This window comes from Lagopus leucura, unplaced genomic scaffold (genome assembly GCF_019238085.1).
Source record: "Lagopus leucura isolate 7727_CA_CO unplaced genomic scaffold, USGS_WTPT01 Super-Scaffold_100004, whole genome shotgun sequence".
NCBI classification, from domain to species: Eukaryota; Metazoa; Chordata; class Aves; order Galliformes; family Phasianidae; genus Lagopus; species Lagopus leucura.
The window spans coordinates 38,017,852-38,038,423 of record NW_024962264.1 but is presented as its reverse complement, the minus strand read 5'-3'; the positions used below and the strand labels follow the sequence as shown (position 1 = coordinate 38,038,423).

Here is a 20,572-nt window from a genome sequence, read left to right as displayed (position 1 = left end):
CTTTCTGCCAACCTAGTGAAGAGGCGCTGCTCAAATTATTTTGTCTAGGGGTTTCTTGTTTTGCTTTTAAATATAACATTTTGGGAACAAAGACCCCTTCGGCTTTGCAAACAGAGACAGAGGTAACAGGGTGGTAAGACAAGGCTTTCACTTGCCAAATGAAATTATGGTCCTATTAAGAAACAAGCAAGCAGCTAATGAGAACCCAATGACATAATATAAACATCTTCATTTCCTTCAGTAGATTAAAGGCAGTTCATAAATGAACTTTTAAAAATAGCAAAATCAAGATACATTTGCCTGTCAAGCACATTTGAAACCTAACTTTAAACTTATCCACCGATAATTTTTTTTCTTAAACAGACAAAAATCCTTTATAAAGAATCATAGAGAAAGGTAACATAAATATGAGCACACATTCTAAAGAAGTGAGCTGTGTTTGGGTCAACATGGAAGCACTCAAAACAGCACCAACATTTATCAAGCACACCAACCATTTCTCCCTTTGATACTTGAGCATTATTTTTGCTTTAAGACTATTGAAACTTTGAAGTTTTGCAGAAGACCTTGAAAGAAACATAGAGTTTAACCAGCTGCTAAGTATGATCCTGCAGTAAGTGATTTCCATGTACATTACATAGCAAGCATAAAAGAGAATAAGTTGAGTAACGTTAAAAAAAAAAAAAAAAAAAAAAAAAAACACCAACAATGAAGCTCTTTGAAAATTTATCCTAGATAAAAGAATCTGTAGTCTCAACACTTCTACCCTGCCTTCCAGGAAAATGATTAAAAAAGAAAAAGTTCAGCGGAACAGTTGGAGTCCACTGGAGTCCAGAGCAAAGGCAATGTTTGAAATACAGTTTGCTCTGGATAAGCTTAAGTTATGCAAGACACTTTCACAGCCACAATAAACTTCTTGTAACAGCTAGCCCAGTTGATGATCCATCATTTTTTTGAACCCTTAGAAAGTCAGAGGCAAGACAGCTGGATAAAAAGGATATTATCAAGAAAAAGGCAAATCTGCAGACACATCTAAAATTATACAACAAAACTGTGCTTTGCATACATTGGATGCACTTGGCATACAGCTGTAACTAAAGGTGGTATGTATGGCCACAGCTCTCCTAAGAGAATTCATAACCTCAAAAAATGCCAGTACCTACAGGAAGTCTTACACACACATACCTAACAAGCATCCCCATCCACATGAATCTCGTGAGCCACAAAAGATTCCTTTGCCAAAACACTGCTAATTTTCCAGCATAGGAAACAAAAATAAACACAACTTCTATTCCAAAACAGAGTAGACCTTACAACCTGTGTAGAACTCAAAGTTGTTTATTTAATAGGAGTTAAAATCTACACGTGCAAGAAAGGACCATCAGAATTTGCTCCCCACAAAGGCACCTTGCCTATGGAAGACCTGCAGAGCGGCATGAAGCAGCCAGTGAGCTCCTGCACATGTGCAGGGAACTCACTTAAGTGGCCATTCACAGCTGCAAAGTGGAAACACAAAAGGGCTGTGTGTACAAACACACCACAGTAAAAAAGAGTTTTAATAGATTACTGCACTCAAAGTAACTTTTTTTTTTTTAATGAATACAGTAGAAAAACAATACATCAAAATGAAAAAACAATGCTAAAGGAATTACTCTATTTTAAATATGCACTTTATTTCTTTATTCTAAGCAGCTTACTAATCCTGAACTTCTCCTAAGGGATGAGAGAAATTTAGTCAATATTGTACTTAACAAAAAGCATGAAAATTATGAAATGAAAAATGGATTACGTCCAAAGTGCATGTTATTTTCACAGCTAACAAACTCAGAACTGCAGTACAACCAGTGAATATTAAAATTATTTTATAGCTGATGAGTAAAAATTGTGCTTTTACTAACTGTAATGCACAAACTTCTAGAGCTTTGCAGCTAGGGAAATAAAGGTCAGTAGACTTCAGTACAACCAAACTGAGTTTTGTGGTGAGGAGGAAAATGTCTCCTAGGTGATCTTCACTTGCACATGGCCTACATTGTTAAATTCCACAACACAGTCCAGGACAGACAAACACTGAGAAGCACCAGCATGGCTTCTGATACCAAAGATATACAGAAAATTTGGAAAATTCATAGCATAAGAACAACAATAAAACCTGCTCAAGTGGTGAAGGAAGATTTTTGTGGGGAGATTAATAGTTGACTACATACCATACTGAACAAAAGATGAAGATATTACTGTGACACCATACGTCAATTGATTAAGAGTGTGCAACAACAGTAAATGTTATAGGGAATAGATAAAAGAGGGTTTTTTGAAGCATAGTCTTGTTATCCCACAGCTGGTCATCAGATTCTCAGTCAAAGCAGAGAAAAATAGAAAAGGGAAAGCATCCTCTCAGTACTAAGTGATGCCTCTTCTGAGTTGGGTTCTTGTGGTATCTCCACCTCTATCTCAGAAGTGAATTTAGGACACAACATGAAAAAATGGACCGAAGTTTGTAAAAGTGGGCCTCCATGTGATTAAACAAAAGTTTCTTTTTACCCTGGGAAAGTAACAGAAGGAAAGAGAATCCACCCTAAAAATTTCTTGGTCATAAATAGGAAGTGCCTCTAGATTTGGTCAGACTCATGGTTTGTCTATTGAAATGGGAGAATACACAGAGTAACCTATCCAAAGCTACAAGTTATTTGCACATCATAAAAAAGAAAATTGACTTCCTATATTGCTGCTTCTTTTTAATGAGATTTATTTTCAAGGCTGATGCAAAAGAATTAAAACCAGAAAAGTCTCATTAGGGAAAAATAAATAAGACAAATGACACAGCTCTCTCTCAAGGTCTATAAAAATAATTAAGTGAAGTTGTATAATTTCTGTAATTTCAGATTTTTCAGTCAAGTGGAATAGGACACTAGAAAATACACCATGGGTATGGTACCTGCCAATAGCAGTGCAGGACATGACTGTATCACTTAACATAAAGTTATTCAGAAGTTTTGAATATTTCTGATCAGCTAAGGATGCTCGTTTCTCACAAGTGGTTTATTCATCATCAATTGAGCTTCAAAGCATATTTTCTAGATATTAACATATTTTAAAAGTTGGCTAAGAAGGAATGACCTTCCAGCCTGTGATATCATTTGCCTATTTTGGCAGGGTCATTTCGAACTGAACAAAATCAGCTGTTGCTTCAGTTTCAGACCTTTCATATAATCCGTTGTCATTCTTTCCTTGTAAATCATGTGTGTAGCGTCTACAATTCCACTGCATCAAGCATCTACTTATCTGGCTGAAATTACAAGGGCAACCTTGACACTGATCTCTGCAGGGTCAGTTTTTAAGACTAGACCTTAAATCTGAATAAACAGAGCCAAATGCTTATTCGGCATATTTTCAGTGTGAACACAGACTCAACTGTTCAGACTCACACCATGCCCCTCACCTTCAAGTCCATGTTGATTCATAATCACACCTCACAAGCTTACCTGTTCAGACTCCAAATTCTGACAGGGCAAAAAGAATTTTCCACATTTACAAAGACGCATCAGAAGGGTAAGGTAAGTTTTTTGGGGAAAAAACTTGAGATATTTTTCAAGCAAACTACGTGCACGCACTTCATTTCATAGCCTACTTTCCTAGGATGAGGCTTACAATAATCCCCATCTTTGTCATTTACTATGTCTTCTGGGCTTCCCCTTCGTTGAGTGCCAAACCATATAGCCCACATGAAATAAACTTAAAAGACAGGGATGAATACTCCAAAGGCCTAAATACCATAAAATTCAGTGTAGAGGAGAGAAAAATAAATTCCTTCTGCCCTGAAAGCCAGACCTCACTGTCCCATCAGCTGGGCCTTGCAGATCTTGGTGACCATCTATTGATAGTAGTTTTAAGAGGAACTATTTCAAGAAAAGTTTTCTCTCAAATAAATGTAATGTAAATGTAAATCTCAAACATGAAGGAAAAGGAACATTAAAAAAAAAAATAAAAAATCAGTACTTCAGTACTCAAAGTAGACAGAAATTTCTTGAAATGCTCTCAAAACAGATCCCAATGTTGTTTGCATTTTCACTAGTATGAGGCCCTACTTCCAGGACAATTACAGTATCATATGGATTCCTACAGAAAACAAACACTGCAGCTTTAAAGTTAAAGCAGGGCATAGGACCCAAGAAAATTATCTTCAGGATATCTATTAAACGGACACATGGAATAGTTCTGCTCGAAGAATGAAGAAGGTTTATATGGGCCCACTTCACTGTAGTAGCATTGCAAAATATAGCAAGTCATAGAATCCATGTTTACTGGAAACTGCACTAAAAGAACTCAAAGTTGCAATTGAGAATTCAGCCCAAGCATTATTTTCCAAAGAACAGGGAATACCTCAAAATCTAGATCAGAAAAAGAAAACTATAGAAATAAAGCACACACGATGGTTCTCTATGCCACAGAGGATAAACAGCGCTTCTCTCTACCTCTCATGAAGAAAATGAACACATTGTTTTGCATACACTTCCCCCCCCCCCTCCTTTAAATAATGATCTCAAGATCACTTGGTTCCTCTATGCCAATAGAAAAAAATAGATTCCAGTGGACAGAAGAGGCTAGTCCCTGGAATAGAACTGAAAGAATGCAGGAAGAAAGGAAGGCTTAAATGGAAGCTTTGCTCAAATACTGCACCAAATTAACAGAACCACCTCCATCAATTCTTTATTCCATTAATGATACAGAGTTTATTTTATTCTCAGTAATGAATTAAGGAGTTGACATTTGCAACACATTTTAAAAGATATTTTAATTACACTTTCAAAAGGTACTTTTCAATACTTCTATTTATTTTGGTCTGGTTGGTTTGTTTGGTTATTTTATTTGTTTCTTTCAACAGCTAATGCAATTGCATTCTGGGAGCATTAACATAACAAATGTCACAGTGAAATATTTAACCCAGATATATAAGTGTCTCAAAAAACATTTCCTTTCAACATTTTCTCTCTCTGAGTCCTATGGAAGAAATATCATATAAATAAATGAATGGATTTACATGTGGACAGCTAACTTAAAAGTATACGCAACAGCCCAGATCACTTTGTACTTATATTGCTCTTAACAAAATACAAAAAATATCCTTGTACCTCCTAAATTATACATACTTATAGTAATGGAAACCTTTGACTTGAAATGCACCACAGCTGACAGGTTAATGACATTACAGAAGTCAGATAATTGGAGGAGGAACTGTATTTAAAAGTCATTAGTGCCAGTTTTTAATTGCAAAACCAGTTATTTATCTCATTTCAAAGTAAATCTTGGGCAGTATGGATTAACAAAATGTCAAGGCCTCTCTAGAGCAGATACTGATCCTGTTTTGCAGTTAAAAAAAAAAAACATTTAGCAGCTCTTCTGTTTCTATAGCTAACCTGTTTTCCTGTTTTAGAAAGAGAGGAGGCAAAATCTGCATTAATTGCCCTCTTTGTTCAGCCATAGCTTCTTCCAGAGCTACAATTCTGCTGTACCAGAGGACAAAGAAGGGCAATGACATCCTAGGTTTACAGACACATACCCAGTTTCTTTGAAACATGCTAAGGGAATTTAGGAATATGTGCAGAATGGTTTACTACACTAGCAGGCTCAGAAAGCCTCCTACATTATGTTCTTGCAATAGGCCATCTGCTGGAAAAGGCAGCATCCGCGGCCAAAAGTCGTGTGTGGGCCAAAAGGCAGTAGGAAAAAAATTGTAACAAATCCCTAAAATTAATGACTTCACATATCCCTTGTGCCACAGCCTACGATTGCATTTCCCAATGCCACCCCAGAATACGTGGTATCACCATCACAATCATAAGGCTTCCTTCCTCATTCAGCAAAGATTATCACATAGATCTATGTGATGTGCTTGGCAATGCCTCACAGTGGGATGAAAGTCACCCTAGTTGCCCTCTTTCACATACAGTCATTTGCAAGATTGCAGCCTGTGGTCCTACCCCTCATCTCATACACTTCAGAGAAAGACATGATTTAGAAAAGGTTGTTCTGTGCTGAAAGTTTCCCACAGCTTTTGAAATTCATGTATCATTCCTTCCACCCCCGCATCTCCCTTATTTGAAGATATGGCTTAAAGAGTTCAAGGACTTTAAGATGTAGTTTCAAGCTGCTAGCAACTGTTCTGCAATGATTTCCATCTCCACAAAAACGAAAGATACTAATTAATTACACTGTTTAACTTGCTTGCATTTTCTGTATCTAGAGAGTAGATGCAACTGGACCAACACCTATTACAGTGAGAAAATCACCTGTAAGTTAGCATGTTTTCTCTGAAAGAAAAAAACCAAATTATCACCTGGGGTAGCTCAAAGGGCTGACAAATCTGTATATTAACTTGCAGAACACAAGTGAAATAAGAAAGGTGGTACATTTCATCTGTAGAGGTGCTGAATACTCATAGCTCTCAAAGGTAACAAGTATAAATTATGCATGTGTATGCTTGGAAATAAGTCAGCCAAACTCAAAATGACTTAAAAGACTGTCCAGTTCACAACTCCATTGAAAGGGAAGACTTTTCCTCTAGACTGAAGTATGATTTTACTATTTCAGTCTATGCTGGTTTAAGAGAAACAACCTAAATAAGAAAAAAAAAGTCATGCTGTTCATTACAAGATGTCTTCATTATGGCTGTCGCATCTACACAAAGTTCAGACTGCAAGAAAGGGTCAACAACGAAGTCTGGATGAAAAGAGGAACACTTTGTTACAAATGTACAACCATTACTACCACATACATACAGCTGCTGCTTCCAGTAATCCATCCTTCCTGCCCTTAGTCAGCCTGGAAAAAATTTAGTAGTAGCAGTCCTGACTTCCCTCAGCAAACTCTTCCATTTGCTTTTTCTCTTCCAACCTGGGATGGAAGCACTTTCCTTTGCCAATGCCTCACAGAATCATGGCTGAGCTTTCACACAATGTGCAAGATTTGTTTCATTCTACTGAAACAGCAATGCAACACTTCAGTCCAGCAGGATCTGAGCACCTACCACCAGCACTATCTACTCATCACACGTTAAGCTCTGTTACACCACCACTATCAGTTAGTCTATTCATAAGACCAAAACCAAATGCAATAATTTTGCAGTTTGAGAAAACTTACCATTTTCAACAGTTTATTTGTTCATTAACCAATTAGGCCAACTCAGACTTCACCCAGTTGCATCACTCTGCTTGAGGATAGCTTGAAGACAGCATATGAAGTTATGTCAGAACACCACTAGGAATGATAGAAACTCAGCAAGAAAAAAAAAAGATTAAGGGGAAAAAAAAAAAAAAAAACCCCGAGCCAGTCATAGCAGCTCCTCAAATGCTCCAACAGTTCCCAAAATGATTGCTCACTTAGGTCCTTAGTTTTATGGGAAACCACTTCTAAAAGTTTAACTCGGCCCTCAAATCATAAACTACCATCAGAGCACAGCATTTAGTCAACTGGACTATTTGCAGTTCACTTCTTACTTTAAGCCAAGGTCAGTATTTCAGTATGACTAGCACTTAAAAACACATTTTAAAAGATTTTTCAATACAGGTAAGACAACTCCTACTTGCATACAAAGGGTCCACAAACTTCTGAAAAGATTTAGTATCAATCACTACACCCATAAGAATACATCCATTTACAAAAGTCAGCCAGGCAGTTTGAATTTTTATTAAATTTACATCATGACAAAAGAAATGCCAATAGTGGTTTGTAGAAATAGCTGAAATGCTACTAAGGAAAGAAATGCCATTGAAATTAATAATTTCAAATATATGTGTAACATTTGAGAGCAGAAGGTCAGTATAAAAATAGATCAAACCCTTTGGACTAGCTCTCATTTCTTCACACCATTCCAAGTCACATTGCCTACACTGGCAAGGTGAATAAGAAAAATTCAGTTCTGCATGAAATATAAAATCTACACTTTTGCAGAAAGCTAATAAAACATTTATGCACAAATTAAGTATATCTAATGGAATTACACATACGAATCAAACAATCAAAGATCCAAGCCTCAAAAATAAGAATGCAGTTTACAACCATAAGGACTAGAATCTCTTCTTTTTGTCACTTTGCTTCTGTTTCTCAAAAGAAAGCCATGATTCTTAAATAACCAAAGACTTCCACTAAACCTTAAAAAAATGCAAGTAATAAGAAAACTACTAGTTCAAATCACAGCTCGCATGTAATACAGATCACATGCCAGTTTTCGTCAAGAAAGCAAAACTTCACTCAAAATGAAATATCCTGAAAAATTCCATTATACAGTTACAGAAAAGCTTGATGACTCCTTATCAATAGATTTCAGAGCAAAAAAGTAAAAGCTTATTTTTATGTTCTTTAATTTTAATTGAAGTAATGAGTGATTTCTGCAGGTCCTCACTCAGTAACATCCCTATTGCACTGAACAGACAAACAACACTGTAACCCCCTGACTTATTTCAAGAGAGAGATAGAGAAGCCTAACCTGTTGCAATAGAAAAATATCAGAGAAAAATTATTTAGCTTCAAGTTAGAAGTATACTCTTCTCTCTAAATGCAGAAATATGGATCTGCCTGCTGCTGCAGCAGCTGTCAGGAAAAAAATATCCTGTTCCATAAAATACAAGCATGCATCTATGCAATGTCACTGCTTCTCATGTACTGCTGGTAAGCATAGATTACATGTCCTATTTAAAAAGATTTAACCCTTGATACATCCACAGGATTTACCATCCAATTCCAATTAATTCAAAATTTCTAGAGGAAAATGTTTTTCCTTTTATCTAAAGTAATGCAGTTACATATGTGCCAAAGTAAACTTGGAAAAGGAGTTTAATACAGTGGGAGAAACGTTTCCCAGCATAAGAAGCTCACTTCACGTGACAGTAATGGGTGTCCTGTGAAAACCACAGATTGAGGCAGTCAAAAGTTTGAGCACAAAAACATACTGGCAATCCTACGTGAATGCATTTCTTATCATCTCCCAGACAGAAATGATATTTATATTTGAAATCCTAAATACAATGCAGATTCAAGATTTTACATTCATAATATTTGCAAGGTGTTGGATGTAGCGGTCCTGAACAGCTGCTTAGGAATGCTTGTGAAAAAAAAGGAAGAATAAATTATCAGTATTTCTAAATACAAAAGCATAAGGCAGTCACAGAATCACAGAACTACAGGGATTGGAAGTGACCTGAAGAGGTCATCAAGTCCAACCCCCCTGCCAAAGCAGACACCCTTAAATAGATCAAACAGATAGGCATCCAGACGAGTCTTGAATATCTCCATAGAAAGAGACTCCACATCTTCTCTGGACAACATCTTCCAGTACTCTGTTATCCCTTCTGTAAAGAAGTTCTTCCACATGTTAGTACAGAACTTCCTATGTTCAAGTTTTAGGCCATTATTCCCTGTCCTATCACTACACATCACCAAGAAGAGCCTGGCCTCATCCATTTGCCTCACAGTTCCCTTTAGATGTTTATAAACATTAATCAGATCCCCTCTCATCTTCTTTCCCCCATGCTGAACAGACCCCGGTTACTTGGCCTTTCCTCATAGGAGAGATGTTCCAGGTCCTTAATCATCTTTGTGGCCTTTCGCTAGTCTCCTTCTAGCAAACTGGGGAGCCCAGAACTGGACACAGTACTCCAGAAGTTGTCTAATCAGGGCAGAGTAGAGGGGAAGATCACAGCTCTCTACCTGCGGGCCACACTCTTGTTAATGCACCCCAGGATAGCACTGGCCTTCTTGGCCACCACGGCACACTGCTGGCTCATGGCCAACCTGTTATACACCAGGACCCCCAGATCCTTCTCTGCAGAGCTCATCTCCAGCAGGTCATCCGCTAACCTGTACTGATGCAATCTGCTGAGCAACAGAAGTTTCACTCTGTTCATTAAAGTAGTAGCTTGGAGTTGATCTCTGTCTTGATTCAGGGTCTCTGAACACCTTCAGAGGTATTTGTGCCTGCATCCCAGCTGACAAACTGAGATGCAGAGCCATATGGAAGTGCCATCTCCTTGAAGCACCAGGACCCAGCTCAGTTTGAAAGGTTTCTTCACTTCAATTCTCCAGGACAAGACCCTACAAGACCTGCCTATTAATAAAGCAAGTCTATGATGCTTGTATGAAATTAATCGTATTTCTGCAGGCTACAAAAGTCTTACTACATTCATTTTAACAAACTCTACCGGATAGTTATGCCTGGAGAAAAATTCCCTGATAGGAAAAAAACTGTTTCTCCAACTTCAGTAGCAAATGCAAATAGCTAATTAGCTTTATCTCCATTATGCTGTCCTGATTTTGCAATACAGCTGGCACAGAAGCAAGAATTTGTTTGCCCTGTCCAAATCTTCTTACGTACGTACAGAGCCTACAGTCATCAGGAGCAGAATCAAATCTGACTAGCGAAGATTCAGACAGTATTACTGTACCCTCTGCACCATACTTTACATGCATATTTGTGTTCGTCATCACTTCTGATGAAGAAAAGAGGAAACTGCACACACACATGACAATTTAAATTATATTTGACTCAGTTTACAAATCAAGCTGTATTCACATATTTAAGACAGATAAGAAACCTAGCAAATCCCTGCTCAAATACACATTACCAGTCCAGTGTGAATAAATCTGTTATTTTGCCCATGGTATTTCTCCCCCAAAAAACAATGTGTATTTCAACAGTTCACCTTTACAGAGTCTATTTTAAATGCAAATACTTCCTTGTACCAAACTAGTAAGAATAAAAGAAAGTAAGTTGGAGAAAAGGTCAGAGATGATAATGAAATATAAATCAGAACACCTATTTCTGATAAGGAAGATAGTCATGAAGGAATTAAAGTCTTACCTGATCCTTAATTGACCTCTGTGTTTTTAATTAGGAAAAAGGGAAATTAACCTAGAGCTAATTAAGGTCTCAATTCTACAAACATGCAAGTACATAATTTTGTTCACTTAAGGATTCCTCAGTGAAGTTATGCATGAGCAAATATGTTTGTAGCTTCAGGGAATAAGTCTTGGATAACTTAACCTTTTAAATACTTTCCTTTTAAGTGGCTAATCATATACACAAGCCATTCTGGATTTTAGGCTTTACATGTGAAATCTTTCTGAATTCTAACCAAATTTTGCTTTTCTTTCAGGTGGGAACAGTTACATCTGTGTTATAAAATGAGGTAATTTTAAAGAACGTGCATTTTAAGTATGTGCCTTTATTTGTGCTTGTATGAGAAACTACAGTTTTTGGCTTAATAATATAAAATGTAGAGATTCCTAGCAATATAGTTTGACACTAATACTGGATTAATTTTCAACATGTAATAAAATCAATTTCTGTGGACAAAAACTTCTAAACATCAGTGTACATTCAAGTCGTCACATACTGCAGTTCATATGCTACTTGAAATACAACTTTATGGAAGCTTTAAATAGAGAACTTATCTTCAGGGATGTTCTTCCCTGCACCCAAACCACAACTCCAGGCTTTTCCCCTTATTGCATTCAGTGATTTGCACACATCTCCTCAAAATCTGTGGACTCATATCTGTAGTTCTATAAGCCACAACAGATTATTATGAATACAGGGAGCGAAATGGTCATTTAGGCTCTTATGAACACACCCATCCTGCTGGCCATTTCCCCTCTAGATGAGGGCTTGCTCTACACATGGCTCAGATAGAAAATAACTTTCTGCCTGCTTTCCCAAGGAAATGTTTAGACTTGCTTATCTGTGGATAAACATGCCTGCCAGACCCACTCTTACAAGTTTTGAGGCTATTGGCCAATTATAACCAAATCTGACAAAGGTTTAGAGCTTTCAGAGATATTCACTCTGACAAGAGGCAGAAAAGCAGGCAGCTGGACTGAAAGCACAGCACCATGAGGAGAGAAGCTGGAGCAGGAACTTACTGCTCTCCTATCAGGGAATCAGTCTGGAGATGCAATGCATAAGAACATAGACTTCTTTGGTCTTACTTTCTATCAAAACCCTATGCATTGGCATTCTGTGGGTGGGAGGAATTAAAACAGATTGCCTGAATAGCAGAGACACAGCTACGCACCTCTGTGTGTATGCTGCTGGTGTGAGCACGCACAGCTGCTTGTGCACACACAGCATGGCTTGAACTGATCATAAAGAATAACTGATCACACAGGAATTTCTTTACAGCTTGATGAGATGCTGACATTGTGAGCAGAGAAAAGTAAACTCAGTAATGTAGATGTAACGCATGACAAATACAGTTTAATGCAATCAAACATTATAGAGTATTATAGTTACCTAAAAATCACTTCCTTATTACAAAAAGTCAACCCTTACAGAAGCTGTAATAGAGAAATCTTTCTCCTTTCACACACTCAAAAGAACAAGATCGCTGATAAAAAGCACAGTCCAATTTTCAGATATCATCAGAATGTCACAATTTGTTGACTTTTTGGAAACCTTATCACATAGTCCTTGTTACATTTTTGCTACCTCCACCAGACACAGAGTAGAAAGAGTGAAGAACTTATCAAAAGCAAGCTCAGTCTGAAACACACACTGCTGCAGGAATTAATGAAGAGACCCATTTGGCATGTGCAACCTCAGTTCAAGAATGTTTTCTAATCACTTTTCTCCTACTTTGGCCTATCAGCAGCAACACCTCCAGTTTTTTCAAGGGAGTATAAAATAGTAGTTCATATATTAAAAATAAAACAAACACAAAATCCAAATGAGTCTGTAAAATATATTTTATAATCTGCTGTACTAAGTACAACTAATTTATTTAATTCTGCTAAATATTTACATTATTTACAATGTGGTGACCTATTTCACTTTGGCATGAATGATTTGAATACTGATGTCCCCATAAAATCTAACCAATTTCTTCAGTAGAATAATGACAACGTGTGCCTACCTATGCATTATTCTACCCTTGCAACTACCCTATAGGCAGGAGAAAATACCTGTCACAAGTTTTAGGGTGACTTCCTAGTTTATTCCATATTTTATCCAAATGTTATGACCTACATGGTGTCCGTGACACAGACAGCCCTCACTCACAGCTCACTGCCTCAGATACTGTGGAGGTAAGGCATTACAAAGCAGTTCCTTTTCCCACAGGATTTACTCACTAGGTAAGTATTTTTTTTAGTCAGTAGTTAAGAAACAGAACAGCTCATAAGCATTCATCCAAAAAAAAAAAAAAAAAAAAAAAATTACTATCATTTCTTGGGAGTAGTAACGTCATTTCCCACCTGAGCATCAGGCTCTGTCCCATTGTTTCCTTGCACCTGGCAACAGATATTATGTCTTACACATCGAAACTCTTGTTTTCTAAAAAGCAATATACAGGGAAGAATGACAGAAACAGGCAGGAAAGATGAGACTCTGGGAACAGCCTTTGCATATCTGTCAGTTTACATTATTACCAACCAAATCCCTTTAAAAGGATTTTTAAGACCTGAGGGCTTGATGCTGCAAGAGCTCCATAAAGCAAAGCATCCTGCACATGCATCATTTCAATAGCACAAGCACAACAATTCAAATGAACTTGATCGAGTCCTTAAAATTGTGTACTGAAGTGCTATCTTGAAGCTCCAGCATTTGTTACACTGACCCACACAGTATCAGGTCAGGGATTCACACAGAAAATAGGAGATACAGACACAACTATCCCAAAGTCCCCAGATGCACAACTGTAAATCAAGAGTAGTTTGCTGAAGCCAGGCTGGGCAGCAGGCTGTGGGAAGGCACTCATGGCCCTTCTATGGTATTTATTGTGGTGGATTCCTTGTTTTGAAACAACTGCAAAACTGTTTCATAACAAAGTTTCAACACATTAACCAGATGATTTTCAGTTTATTATGAATTCATCATGTCACTCTAATGTTAAAATGCTGCTTTGATTTTTCCAGTCGCTTTTAAAGCAACTTTGAAAGGCATCCACCTCTGCATATACAGCCCATGCCAGGAGGAAGGAGCGAGAGTCTGCACAGATTCTGACAAAGGTGAGCCACCTCTGTGGGCAATGCCACTCTCAGCGTCCTGACTCTTAACATCAGGGTTCTAAATGATCCACTCTCAAAACCAAACAAACACGTGGCGAAATCAGTTTTCCATAAGATCAGCTTTAAACGAAGCAAGAGAGAGGATGAAAAGGAGGAGAGGAAAAACGGTGTGTTCATACGAACGTAAGTGGCACAAGAAGGAAAGAGGACCAATCCTTCACCACCAACGCTACCAGACAAAGATGTGGGTTTTGACACAGCGCAGAGTAAAAGCACAGACATTCTTGCCACGGTGTGAATGCAGAAAGTTTACCCAGGGTCAGGGGCCATCCAAGCTGTCCGTGGAAAGGGAAGATCGATACGGGCTGCAAAGACACCCGCTCCCGGACGGAGCCGCGCTGCAGATGAGCGGCTGCACGCTGAGCGCGTTCCGGGGCGTTATCCCTACATTCCTGCCCTGTCCTTACTCCGGCGTCGCGCTGTCACGACGCGGAACAGACCTCGGGGTTTGTGCCCCCCCACGGCCTCCTTATCGGCCAGGCTTCCTTTAATCTGCATCCATCGGGCGGTCTCAAAGCGAGCCCGAAGTTACCGAGTGATTCGACCCGGAGGGCACGCCGGCGCTCACGCCGCTCCACCGCACGTGACGGAGCTCCGCAGCTGCCCCGAACCACCGGCCCGCACCGTCGCGTCCTTTCCCACCGATTGGCCCCGTTCTCCACCATCCCCAAGTTACAAAACCACACAGATCAGCGTTCGGGGAGCGCTGGAGGCTCCCTGCACCGCCGGCCTGTGGCAAGGAGCGGCCCGAGCAGCCCCCGTCTGCTACCTAGCAGCCCCGGGGCTGCAGGGCAGCCGTCCCTTTAACGTCGTCCTTACCGCTCGTCGGCGCCGCCTCGCCCGCAGCACCGCGGCCGCTCTACTTGGGTCGGGGATTTTTTTCGTTGTTCCCCTCCTCTTGCCCTCTCCAGCTCCCACTAGTGCTCGCTCAGCCCCGCGCTCCGTCGCCGAAAGCGGCCGCCGCCCCCCCGCGGGCAGCCGGCGCTCCGCCGCTGCGCCCCGCCGCCGCCCTGGGGCCCGCACCGCGGGGGCTGCACCCCCGGACCGAGGGGCGGCCGCGCGGCCCCGGCTGATGGCCCCGGCACCCAAAGGGACTTGTGGGGAGATGGAGAGAGACCCCTAATCGGAGAGCGTAGTGACAGGACCGGGGGAACGGCTTCAAACTGAAAGGGGGCAGGTTTACCTCATATACGGGAGGAACTCCACTGTGAGGGTGGTGAGACACTGAAACAGGTTGCCCAAAGAAGCAGGGGCTACCCCATCTCTGGAGGTTGTAGCCAGGGGCCCTGAGCAGCCTGATCTAGTGGAAGCTATCCCCACCCATCTTCCAACCCAAACCATTCTCTACATTGTGGAGCATTTATAGCATCAGTCTGCTGCAAAATGTATGCTGCACCACGGTCCTCTCTATAGGTATTCCTGCTGTAGCTCATACCACACCTCACCAGCAGTCAGCACTCACAAGCACAATTGAACTTTCAGCCCTGGGTGCTCAGTATCATGTTATTGCTGCTTTGCTGGGATTGATGAGAAAATAAGTGATCAGCAGTTCTGGTCTAGTAAAAGCTTGAGACCACAGTTACGTCTGTCATAACACATGATGAAGTTTGAACTCCGAGAAAAAGGTGAGCTCAAAATGGGAATACCTGAGGCTTGACTACAGTTCTGTTTTAGTGTGCACCAGGAACGCACTGAAGCAGCCCTGAAGCAGCCTCAGCACACAGTGCAAGCAATAAGATAAAAAAAAGCATCCCACCAGCACCCTATGTGCCAGGGCCAGACCACAACTGGGTCAAATACCGCAGCCTGAGCACCAAGTTCTCAGCACCAGCCAATTCAGACAACAGCCCTCCTGAGCTGCTCTCTGATAACATGGGCACACATTACCCCAGCCTCATGGGTAGCTTCTATTTCCCACACTTGGCAGAGTTAGCAGTCTGCCTAACTTTCTGGGAGAATTAATACATTCATATCCACACCAACAATCCATCTTCCTTTGGCTGAGAGCACTCCACTTGCAGAAGATAGAGAAGACGATGTAAATGTTTTGGGGCAGCTATATATGAAAGAATGAGCAAACTAGCATCAAGGAGGGAGGAGAGCTTCTTTCAGCACACCTCTCCCTGTTCTTATACCCAGACTTCAGTGCTGTAAAGAGCTAACAGTGTTGACTTTTTTATTATTATTTTCATGCACCTCAGTCAAAACCAAAGCCAGGAGTGATGAAATACTGTGAGAAAGGCTTATTACCAGTTGAGACAAGATGTGAAAACACTGAAAAACTGAGGACAAAACTTGCTCCAGTGAGATTTCTGGACAGCTATTTAGTAAAATCTGTGCATACAAGTGATCATTGTGCACTTCATGTTCCACACTTTTCTGGCCTGTATCCTAGCCACAGCTCATTATAACACAGGTATATTGCCTATTGTGAGCCCCAAGTTTCTCTCTCAGAAAATACACTTCACTTTTTAATTGGTTTTTCTCTTCTGTTTGCCTGCTGCAGGAAGACAGAGACAAATAGATGTACTTGCTTTGCTGGAAAGCAGCTGAATAGCTACCCCATGCTGCCCTGGCAAGGGAAACCTAGAAACAGCTCACTGAGGTGGTGGGGAGAAAAAAAAACACCTCAGGAAGTAATAAAGAGAGGGGTGAAAGGGGAGAAGAGATAAAAATAAATAGGAAGGGAATAAAAGGAATATGCAACAGAATTGAAAAGTTGTTGTAAAATTAAATAGTTGGCAATGAGACAAGAGGTGTTAGGAACACCTTTGCTTCACACTGGAGAACTGAGAGGCTGAAAAGTGTGGTTGTATTTGAAGCACAAAAATAATTAGATATCTTGAGTACGAGACTCAAGGACTTGCGCTATACTGCTACAATGCCAGCACGCAGCCAAAACGAAGCAGGATTTGTTTACCAATTTCCTTGAAAATATACAGCAACGCTTCAGAGAGGCATGCCCTCTAGAGCTGCTGTGAATCAGCAACCACAGAAGCTATTCAGTCCTACGCTGAGCTCTAATGAAAGCAAGAGCTTCCCCTTCACAACCTCCTACTAATCATTTCTAAATGGATCACTTCAGCCACCATTCTTTATCTCCTAATTATATCAGACCTCGTTAAAACAACACTTGAATGAAAAAAACTTAAAATACTGAGCTACCAGTGATGATACTGAAAGGGAGGTAGTAGTATTTCTGAACAAGACACTGATTGAGTCTGCCTAGTAATTGCCTAAGTCTTCTATCATAGCTAAGGTAAACAGATGAAACCACAAAAATGCTCAAGCCTCCTGGCAAAGTTTTCAGCAAGCTTTCACCTTCCTGACCTCAAAGCACTGAGAACTACACCATTCCTCTGCGCTTCCCTCAGATGCTGTATTTTTTCAGCAGAGAACTCCCACTAAACATATGCAAATAAACCATCCAGTGGAATAACAAATATTGCGTGATCTCTTCACCTTATGTCTATGTTTAGACAAGACAACACAATTCTTCCTGTTCTATAAGCTAATGCTCTACCGCTCCCCAAACAGTAGCATTCTCCCTGTCTTAGAAGGAACTACATAATAAACAAAAAAATCTGTTTGTCATTCAATGGCCCTATGTATTCCATAAAGGGGAAAAAAAAAAAAAAAAAAAAAAAAAAAAAAACCACATGCAACTAATTTATTTCCCTATCCTTAACATTTTTCTTTTTTTTCTGTCCTACCAAAGTTGCAGGTTTCAGCAACACAGAAAGTGTTATGATGCCGGATTAAGTAGACTTTGCTCCTCACAGTGCATACAGGAGCATACAATATTTCATAGCTTTCTTACAGTTCTGTAAGGTTATTACATTTCCAAATACCAAATTTCATTTGTTTTTGTTTACATAGATTATAGCTGATAGCTCTCTACTGCTGTTTTGCTGGAGGTATAGTGTATTTTGATAGTCAAACAATTAAACACTCCATCAGCCAGCTCAAGAAAAAGATAATTACCGTATTTATTTTTTTCCAGGAGTTTTATTTGTCATGTATACTGATCATTTGTGCAATTTTCTTTCTTTAATAAGCATACTATAAGTAAAACACATTAACCAAGAGAAGATCCACATATAATCTCTAGACTCAAATTGTGCTTATATATATATATATATATAGCACAGTCTTATTTTGTGTTTGCTGTGCAGACACTACAAACTCAGGCTTAAATGTGCTTCTTGTTACCTCCCTCTGCCATCTGAATCAAATACATAAGTGCATATGTATTATGTGTGCATATGTATTACAACTGGAGTAAAACACTGAAAACTCATCTCAGTATAAGGAGAGGAGCAAGAAGAAAGGGTACATGCTTCCCATGTGAAATGGTAATTGTGAGAAGGTTGGAGAACTGGAAAGAACATAAAAGGCTCTGTATTTGAAAAGATTTATTTAAGACAACAGTTCCCAAACTGAGATCCAGGGACTAACTCCCTCCTGGGGAGAGCAGCTGGCTGCCTGCCTCAGCATCTTCTACCAGCAAGAGGAGCCAGCAGTCAGCCATAACATCCTCTGCAAGTTTCAATGTGCTGGGCTCCTATCCCTTACGGGTTTCTGGCACTCACAGTTCTTACTAATTTAAATGGGGTTTGAAAGCTTTCAGAACTGAAGGCTGGACCTCTTTACTAAATAAGAAAGTTTATAGCGCAGTCTTTTAAGAAGATATAGAAGAAGTAGAACTTATGTCTTTCTCTAGGACAACAGCAGCAAGGAAGAATGTCCTCTGATTTATTTTTAATGTTTTAGCTTCAGTCAAAATACTCAGTCTAACTGCAGACAAAATACCATGGATTTAGGGTACATCCCAAAGCACCTATGTACACATGTTGCCTTACTGATACAAGCCGTGCACTTGAGTTCAGCAAATTTGCTCACACAAATAGCTCTTCACGTGTCTGGGCATTTCAAAAACTGGGACTTCAGACTCCATTTTTTGGTGGATTTTGTTATTGTTTTTCCAACCTTCAGCAGTATTTTATAGCTTCTGCCCTCTGAACCACTAAGTATTTTTATAATATGGATTAATCCCTCTTCCAGTTTAAAGAAACAGCTGAGATAGCAAACTTTAACAATTTCATATTCTGAACTCTAATTAGCTTAATGTAATGTTATTTGTTCAGGAGTGCTTGTCCTTTAGTCAAGTTTCAGCATAATCCTCATATAATCCCTAATTTTTTTTCACCTTTTAAAAATATTTCAAAGAAGTATGAGATGTAAATGTTTTGATCTACTGAACACTTACTATGCAGCTTGTTTTGTGCTCAAGTATTTTCTTTGATCACTTCCCTGAAACCTAATCCAACAGGTGTTAATTAAGTCTGTCATCATTCTTTTATAATAGTAATTTTATTTCCCTATTACAGATTGATTTTATGCATTCTCTTCCTCTTGCATCTCCTTAATTTAGGACTCGCACATTAGGTGTGCCCTATATTTACTGTTTGTTAATCCTGTACAAGTATAGATATAAACTATTCCTTTTTTCCTATACTGTAATGTTATTTAATATTAGGGAGATTTCCTCTTGGATTTAAATCCTTGAAAAGGGACAGGCTTTCTCGAGTGCGTGAGCTGAGTAATTTAGTGCAGTAACAGCAGTTCTCCCTAAACGCAGCTGCATTACCACAGAAGATGAAATTCCACCTTTTGCAGAATGACAGAAAGAGGGCTAGATATTCTTCAAGACATCAAAATAAGGATACAGGCTGAGACTTGAAGCTGCAATAGGAAATTCTCAGAACTGTTTATTTACTGTTATCCAGAGCACTACATGACTAATACCTGGAAAGGAGACCTTGATGGGAACACAGACAAAAAGCAGCAGAGTTCACAGAGAAAAAGGATGCATTTCTCTTTTGAAATCTTCCTTTGAGCTTGTTCTGCCTTTTTCTAAGTGTGTCAGCCTTGATCTGGAGAACAGGAGTAGGAAGAGTATTCAGTTTGTACACCAGTGACCCACCCACCACAGAGCAACCCCATGCTGAGAAGGCTCTTACATTCCAAAGGAAAGGAACAGGCACTTGAAAAAAATAAAAAATTGGTTTCCTTCCACTTGTGGGCACCCATTTTGCCCAACCGTACAGTACATTTCTCCTATGCTGAAAGTAGAATGCATAAAAATACAAATGACATTCATTATCTACTAAAACAATCATTTCCATTTGTTCATCGTTGTTTGGTGTGGAAAGCAAAGAGAAACAAGCCGGGGAAAACAAAAGAAAGCTGACGTGTAGAACATTGCATGTCAGGGATAAAGCCCAACTACAAGCCAGGGAGTTGTCATCACACAGGAGTTACATCAGACTATAACCATCTCCAGCACTATTCCACTAGTGCTCCCCACACACATCACAGCTACGTGGTTATCTGTCAGTCAACTCTAAAAATAACAGCCAAATACCCTTGTATTTATGACACTCCTTCCTTCCTCTGTGTGCTGTACTTTCAAGATCTGCCATGTCATATAATCCATTGGACTGCTTTTCTCCTTTGC

The 20,572-nt window shown here is 39.6% G+C and overlaps 1 protein-coding gene across 4 annotated transcripts in view; it reads right to left on the bottom strand.

Moving 5' to 3' along the window:
• The window catches only part of BMPR1B (bone morphogenetic protein receptor type 1B), a 258,612-nt gene that overhangs the window by 220,113 nt on the left and 17,927 nt on the right, over window positions 1-20,572 (bottom strand). The window contains exon 1 of one of the 4 annotated variants that reach the window (XM_042872061.1): window positions 14,872-14,926. The exons of 2 other annotated variants lie outside the window; for them this stretch is intronic. The gene's annotated coding sequence lies outside the window, so the exon portion shown is untranslated. Of the gene's footprint in view, window positions 1-14,871; window positions 14,927-20,572 lie in introns of those variants that run through there. One more of the 4 variants, XM_042872065.1, reaches the window with a different exon arrangement.